Here is an 8,374-nt window from a genome sequence, read left to right on the forward strand (position 1 = left end):
ATCTAGTGCGCTACTTTTGACCAAGGCTCCCTGTAAAGGGGTTTAAAGTGCCGGTTGGGACACGGTCGTTGAGTGTCTCAGAAACTGAATGCTTTTTTTTCATTCTTCCTACAATATTTGTGTCATTTAGATTTCAGTAAAATGGCTCAGTGTGCAGAAAAGGTCACGTTATGTGAAATCAATTACCTTCTAAACTCCCAGAGGAACACCCTATTTCTTCCACTGCCAGGATGGATTAGAAAAGCTCCTAGTATTTTGAATTCACAAAGTCATTTTCACTGACTGTCGAGATCACGCCCATTGTTCACGCCTCTTACGCCTTTAGCCCCACCCATTCAGCATTGTTCACGCCCTCTTATAAGCCTTTAGCCCCACCCATTTAACATTGTTCACGCCCTCTTAAGCCTTTAGCCCCACCCATTTAGCATTGTTCACGCCCTCTTATTAAGCCTTTAGCCCCACCCATCTCTTTAAGGATTCACATGAGGTCATGTGATAAAGATTTAAAGTGGTAGTAGCCTACAATAAGGAAAAATTCCATTTCAACAGAAAGTGTCCAGATAAAAAATACGTTCTATAAATATTAGTTGATGCTTACCCAGATACACTTGTCTAAATTGATGGGTCATGTGGAATAACTGCTAAAACCCGAGCCACATCCAGTGGTGGAAAAAATAATACATGGTCATACTTGAGTAAACGTAGAAATCATTTAAATTCCTTATATTAAAACCAGACGGCACAAATTATAAACATTTTTTTATTGACGGATAGCCTGGGGCACAATGTACTTAAATATCAAAAGTCAAAATAAACAATTTCAACTTCCTGATATTAAGCAAATCAGACGGCATAATTGATTTTTTTTAAATTGATGGGTAGCCAGGGGCAACACTCCAACACTCAGACATCATTTACAAACAAAGCATCTCTGTTTAATGAGTCCTCCAGATTAGAGGCAGTAGGGATGACCAGGGATGTTCTCTGTTTAGTGAGTCCACCAGATCAGAGGCAGTAGGGATGACCAGGGATGTTCTCTGTTTAGTGAGTCCTCCAGATCAGAGGCAGTAGGGATGACCAGGGATGTTCTCTGTTTAGTGAGTCCTCCAGATCAGAGGCAGTAGGGATGACCAGGGATGTTCTCTGTTTAGTGAGTCCTCCAGATCAGAGGCAGTAGGGATGACCAGGGATGTTCTCTGTTTAGTGAGTCCTCCAGGTCAGAGGCGGTAGGGACGACCAGGGATGTTCTCTGTTTAGTGAGTCCTCCAGGTCAGAGTCAGTAGAGGTGACCAGGGATGTTCTCTGTTTAGTGAGTCCTCCAGGTCAGAGGCAGTAGGGATGACCAGGGATGTTCTCTGTTTAGTGAGTCTGCCAGATCAGAGACAGTAGGGATGACCAGGGATGTTCTCTGTTTAGTGAGTCCTCCAGATCAGAGGCAGTAGGGATGACCAGGGATGTTCTCTGTTTAGTGAGTCCTCCAGATCAGAGACAGTAGGGATGACCAGGGATGTTCTCTGTTTAGTGAGTCCTCCAGATCAGAGGCAGTAGGGATGACCAGGGATGTTCTCTGTTTAGTGAGTCCTCCAGATCAGAGGCAGTAGGGATGACCAGGGATGTTCTCTGTTTAGTGAGTCCTCCAGATCAGAGGCAGTAGGGATGACCAGGGATGTTCTCTGTTTAGTGAGTCCTCCAGATCAGAGGCAGTAGGGATGACCAGGGATGTTCTCTGTTTAGTGAGTCCTCCAGATCAGAGGCAGTAGGGATGGACCAGGGATGTTCTCTGTTTAGTGAGTCCTCCAGATCAGAGGCAGTAGGGATGACCAGGGATGTTCTCTGTTTAGTGAGTCCTCCAGATCAGAGTCAGTAGGGATGGACCAGGGATGTTCTCTGTTTAGTGAGTCCACCAGATCAGAGGCAGTAGGGATGACCAGGGATGTTCTCTGTTTAGTGAGTCCTCCAGATCAGAGTCAGTAGGGATGGACCAGGGATGTTCTCTGTTTAGTGAGTCCTCCAGATCAGAGGCAGTAGGGATGACCAGGGATGTTCTCTGTTTAGTGAGTCCTCCAGATCAGAGGCTAGTAGGGATGACCAGGGATGTTCTCTGTTTAGTGAGTCCTCCAGATCAGTGGCAGTAGGGATGACCAGGGATGGTCTCTGTTTAATGAGTCCTCCAGATCAGAGGCAGTAGGGATGACCAGGGATGTTCTCTGTTTAGTGAGTCCTCCAGATCAGAGGCAGTAGGGATGACCAGGGATGTTCTCTGTTTAGTGAGTCCTCCAGATCAGAGGCAGTAGGGATGACTAGGGATGTTCTCTGTTTAGTAGTGAGTCCTCCAGATCTGAGGCAGTAGGGATGACCAGGGATGTTCTCTGTTTAGTGAGTCCTCCAGATCAGAGGCAGTAGGGACGACCAGGGATGTTCTCTGTTTAGTGAGTCCTCCAGATCAGAGGCAGTAGGGATGACTAGGGATGTTCTCTGTTTAGTGAGTCCTCCAGGTCAGAGGCAGTAGGGATGACCAGGGATGTTCTCTGTTTAGTGAGTCCTCCAGATCAGAGGCAGTAGGGACGACCAGGGATGTTCTCTGTTTAGTGAGTCCTCCAGATCAGAGGCAGTAGGGATGACTAGGGATGTTCTCTGTTTAGTGAGTCCTCCAGGTCAGAGGCAGTAGGGATGACCAGGGAGTGACCACACTCTTGATAAGTGTTTGAATTAGACAATTTTCCTGGTCAAAATGTAACGTGGGACTTTTGAGTGTTAAAGAAATTGTACGGAGTAAAAAGTACATTACTTTCTTTATGAGGTAAAATATGTAAAAAATATAAATAATAAAGTAATGTACAAATAACAACAACAAAAAACCAGACTTAAGTAGTACTTTAAAGTATTTGAAGTATTTTACACCTCCGCCCAAATGCCTTCACTCCGGTACATTAGCATACTTGATATACTGTTACACACAGACTGACATTATCATACTTGATATACTGTTACACACAGACTTACATTAGCATACTTGATATACTGTTACACACACACTTAGCATACTTGAAATACTGTTACACACACATACATTAGCATACTTGATATACTGATACACACACACACACTTACATTAGCATACTTTATATGCTGTTACACACACACTTAGCATACTTGAAATACTGTTACACTGTTATACATTAGCATACTTGATATACTGATACACACACACTTACATTAGCATACTCAAGCATACTTGATATACTGATACACACACACTTACATAAGCATACTTGATATACTGTTACACACACACTTACATTAGCATACTTGATTTTCAATAATATTTAATATTTACATTTTTAATTTTTTTTTTAACCTTTATTTAACTAGGCAAGTCAGTTAAGAACAAATTCTTATTTTCAATGACGGTCTAGGAACAGTGGGTTAACTGCCTGTTCAGGAGCAGAACGACCTTGTCAGCTTGGGGGTTTGAACTTGCAACCTTCCGGTTACTAGCCCAATGCTCTAACCACTAGGCTACCCTGCCACCCCATATACTGTTACACACACACACTTATCACAAAGTATTCCATACGTAAGTTAATTAAGGCCATGCAACCTGAGTTGAAACCTCAGGGAGGTGCACATGTGCAGTACATAAACAGATGCATGCGCCATATATTTAAGTGTTGGACACTTGATACGGTCACATGATATTGTTGTGGTAAGTCACACGTATAAATATTGCAAAGAAAAAGCCACATCTCAGACTGGCCTATAAATACAATAGATTAAGATGGGCAAAAGAACACAGACACTGGAGAGAAGAACTCTGCGTAGAAGGCCAGCATCCCAATGGCGCTTCTTCACTGTTGACGTTGAGACTGGAACTCTGCCTAGAAGGCCAGCCTCCCGGAGTCGCCTCTTCGCCTCTTCACTGTTGACGTTGAGACTGGACAGAGGAACTCTGCCTAGAAGGCCAGCATCCTGGAGTCGCCTCTTCACTGTTGACGTTGAGACTGGACAGAGGAACTCTGCCTAGAAGGCCAGCCTCCCGGAGTCGCTTCTTCACTGTTGACGTTGAGACTGGACAGAGGAACTCTGCCTAGAAGGCCAGCATCCTGGAGTCGCCTCTTCACTGTTGACGTTGAGACTGGACAGAGGAACTCTGCGTAGAAGGCCAGCCTCCCGGAGTCGCCTCTTCACTGTTGACGTTGAGACTGGACAGAGGAACTCTGCCTAGAAGGCCAGCCTCCCGGAGTCGCCTCTTCACTGTTGACGTTGAGACTGGACAGAGGAACTCTGCCTAGAAGGCCAGCCTCCCGGAGTCGCCTCTTCACTGTTGACGTTGAGACTGGACAGAGGAACTCTGCCTAGAAGGCCAGCCTCCCGGAGTCGCCTCTTCACTGTTGACGTTGAGACTGGACAGAGGAACTCTGCGTAGAAGGCCAGCATCCCAATGTCGCTTCTTCACTGTTGACGTTGAGACTGGACAGAGGAACTCTGCGTAGAAGGCCAGCCTCCCGGAGTCGCCTCTTCACTGTTGACGTTGACACTGGACAGAGGAACTCTGCCTAGAAGGCCAGCCTCCCGGAGTCGCCTCTTCACTGTTGACGTTGAGACTGGACAGAGGAACTCTGCCTAGAAGGCCAGCATCCCGGAGTCGCCTCTTCAATGTTGACGTTGAGACTGGACAGAGGAACTCTGCCTAGAAGGCCAGCCTCCCGGAGTCGCCTCTTCACTGTTGACGTTGACACTGGACAGAGTAACTCTGCCTAGAAGGCCAGCCTCCTGGAGTCGCCTCTTCACTGTTGACGTTGAGACTGGACAGAGGAACTCTGCCTAGAAGGCCAGCCTCCTGGAGTCGCCTCTTCACTGTTGACGTTGAGACTGGTGTTTTGAAGGGTACTATTTAATGAAGCTGCCATTTGAGGACTTGTGAGGTGTGTGTTTCTCAAAGTAGACACGCTAATGTACTTGTCCTCTTGCTCAGCTGTGCACTGGGGCCTCCCACTCCTCTTTCTATTCTGGGTAGGGCCGGTTTGCGCTGTTCTGTGAAGGGAGTAGTACACAGCGTTGTACGAGATCTTCAGTTTCTTGGCAATTTCTCGCATGGAATAGCCTTCATTTCTCCGAACACGAATAGACTAATGAGTTTCAGAAGAAAGTTATTTGTTTTTGGCCATTTTGAGCCTGTAATCGAACCCACAAATGCTGATGCTCCAGATACTCAACTAGTCTAAAGAAGGAGGGATTTATTGCTTCTTTAATCAGCAAAACTTTAGGGAAAAAGCACACCATGCAATAATCGGAGTACAGCGCTCAGACAACAAAACAAGCCGTCTCCATATTCATGTTGTGGAGTCGACAGAAGTCACAAATAGCATTATAAATATTCACTTACCTTTGATGACCTTCATCAGAATGCACTCCCAGGAATCCCAGTTCCACAATAAACGTTTGTTTTGTTCGATAAAGTCCATGATTTATGTCCAAATAACTCCTTTACGTTTAGTTCCAAAATCCAAATTCATGACGCGCAGGCCAGATGAAAAGTCAACAAATTCTATTACAGTTCGTAGAGTTCTTTAGGATGTTTTTAACATAAATCGTCAATAATGTTTCAACCGGAGATTTCCTTTGTCTGTAGAAATGCAATGGAAGGCAGCTTACTCTCATGGGGGCGCGCCTTTGTCTGTAGAAATGCAATGGAATGCAGCTTACTCTCATGGGGGCGCGCCTGAGTCAATCAGCTCTTATTCCCTCATCCTTCACAGTAGGAGCATCAAACAAGGTTCCAAAGACAGTTGACGCCATAGGAAGTGTAATATGACCCCATAGACACTGTATATTAGATAGGCAAACCTACAAACCTCACATTTCCCACTTCCTGTTTGTTATTTTTTCTCTCAGGTTTTTGCTGCCATATGAGTTCTGTTATACTCACAGGCATCATTCAAACAGTTTTAATAATAATATACGCCATTTAGCGGACGCTTTTATCCAAAGCGACTTACAGTCATGTGTGCATACATTCTACGTATGGGTGGTCCCGGGAATCGAACCCACTACCCTGGCGTTACAAGCGCCATGCTCTACCAACTGAGCTACAGGAAGCCACTAGAAACGTCAGAGTGTTTTCTATCCGAATCTACTAATAATATGCATATCATATAACTAGCAATGGGAAAAGGCATTCTGAGAAAACATCACAAGCGTTACACACACTTCATAAGTTAATGTTAGCTAGCAAGCCAGCCATCGAACTCCAGCTGGCTAGCTAACAGCAAGCTTTAACTTGCAGTGAAAACAACTTTCAGCCAAAATTAGAAAGGTATAATATCTAAATCTGTAGCTAGATACCTGTATAGATGGAAGAAAGCTTCACGGCAGACTGCAACCCGTTGGGTAAGACACCCCGGGTTGTTTCCGTCTATTTGGCCCGTTGTGTTCCACTGATTTCAAAACGTGTTATGATATGAGAGAGAGAGAGAGTCAGCGTGGCGCGATCGGCATCCAGAAAGTAATCCATCACTACTACTTCCCACTGACGTTTGTCGATAGCGTTTGGCGATAGCGTTTGTCGATAGCGTTTGTCGATAGCGTTTGTCGATAGCGTTTGGCGATAGCGTTTGTCGATAGCGTTTGTCGATAGCGTTTGTCGATAGCGTTTGTCGATAGCGTTTGGCGATAGCGTTTGTCGATAGCGTTTGTCGATAGCGTTTGTCGATAGCGTTTGTCGATAGCGTTTGTCGATAGCGTTGTCGATAGCGTTTGTCGATAGCGTTTGGCGATAGCGTTTGTCGATAGCGTTTGTCGATAGCGTTTGGCGATAGCGTTTGTCGATAGCGTTTGGCGATAGCGTTTGGCGATAGCGTTTGTCGATAGCGTTTGGCGATAGCGTTTGGCGATAGCGTTTGTCGATAGCGTTTGGCGATAGCGTTTGTCGATAGCGTTTGGCGATAGCGTTTGGCGATAGCGTTTGTCGATAGCGTTTGTCGATAGCGTTTGTCGATAGCGTTTGTCGATAGCGTTTGTCGATAGCGTTTGTCGATAGCGTTTGTCGATAGCGTTTGTCGATAGCGTTGTCGATAGCGTTTGGCGATAAATTCAGAGCAGCAATGTTTGCAGTTATTTTGCAGTTCTCCATGGCTAACGTTATAACATAACGTAATAGCTATACAAAAACACTGTAATAGAAAGGATTATCTACGCATTACGAGCAGCTCATTTTATAGACGCAAGATGCAACACCGTAGACCAATACAAACTCATCTCTCGGCATGTCCAGCCCACTCTTTATCTCAGCCAATCATGGCTAGCGGGAAGGTCGCTCTCTCTTTTTCTGTGGCTAAACCAACTAGACTTGTAAATTTAACAATTTTATGCGTATTTACAGATTATATTCTTTTTACGTTCAAAAGGCTCTCCTGTGAAGTCGTGACTTGCGACATACACCTAGTGTCCTGAATCTACCTAGTGTCCTAAATCTACCTAGTGTTCTGAATCCACCTAGTGTCCTGAATCTACCTAGTGTCCTGAATCTACCTAGTGTCCTGAATCCACCTAGTGTCCTGAATCTACCTAGTGTCCTGAATCTACCTAGTGTTCTGAATCTACCTAGTGTCCTGAATCTACCTAGTGTCCTGAATCCACCTAGTGTCCTGAATCCACCTAGTGTCCTGAATCCACCTAGTGTCCTGAATCCACCTAGTGTCCTGAATCTACCTAGTGTCCTGAATCTACCTAGTGTCCTGAATCTACCTAGTGTCCTGAATCTACCTAGTGTCCTGAGTCTACCTAGTGTCCTGAATCTACCTAGTGTCCTGAATCTACCTAGTGTCCTGAATCTATCTAGTGTCCTGAATCTACCTAGTGTCCTGAATCCACCTAGTGTCCTGAATCTACCTAGTGTCCTGAGTCTACCTAGTGTCCTGAATCTACCTAGTGTCCTGAATCTACCTAGTGTCCTGAATCCACCTAGTGTCCTGAATATACCTAGTGTCCTGAATCTACCTAGTGTCCTGAATCTACCTAGTGTCCTGAATCTACCTAGTGTCCTGAGTCTACCTAGTGTCCTGAGTCTACCTAGTGTCCTGAGTCTACCTAGTGTCCTGAGTCTACATAGTGTCCTGAATCTACCTAGTGTCGTGAATCTACCTAGTGTCCTGAATCTACCTAGTGTCCTGAATCTACCTAGTGTCCTGAGTCTACCTAGTGTCCTGAATCTATCTAGTGTCCTGAATCTACCTAGTGTCCTGAATCTACCTAGTGTCCTGAGTCTACCTAGTGTCCTGAATCTACCTAGTGTCCTGAATCTACCTAGTGTCCTGAATCTACCTAGTGTCCTGAATCTACCTACTGTCCTGAATCTACCTAGTGTCCTGAATCC

General features: G+C 45.2%; 1 long non-coding RNA gene across 1 annotated transcript; it reads left to right on the plus strand.

Moving 5' to 3' along the window:
- The first annotated feature begins 961 nt into the window (after positions 1–961).
- LOC127922890 (uncharacterized) lies at positions 962–2,679 on the plus strand. Its single transcript, XR_008112756.1, has 3 exons — positions 962–1,216; positions 2,175–2,495; positions 2,602–2,679. It is a non-coding gene; the product is annotated as an uncharacterized LOC127922890 (long non-coding RNA).
- The last annotated feature ends 5,695 nt before the right edge of the window (positions 2,680–8,374 follow it).

The sequence above is a fragment of the Oncorhynchus keta genome, unplaced genomic scaffold (assembly GCF_023373465.1).
Source record: "Oncorhynchus keta strain PuntledgeMale-10-30-2019 unplaced genomic scaffold, Oket_V2 Un_contig_2756_pilon_pilon, whole genome shotgun sequence".
Lineage (NCBI taxonomy): Eukaryota > Metazoa > Chordata > Actinopteri > Salmoniformes > Salmonidae > Oncorhynchus > Oncorhynchus keta.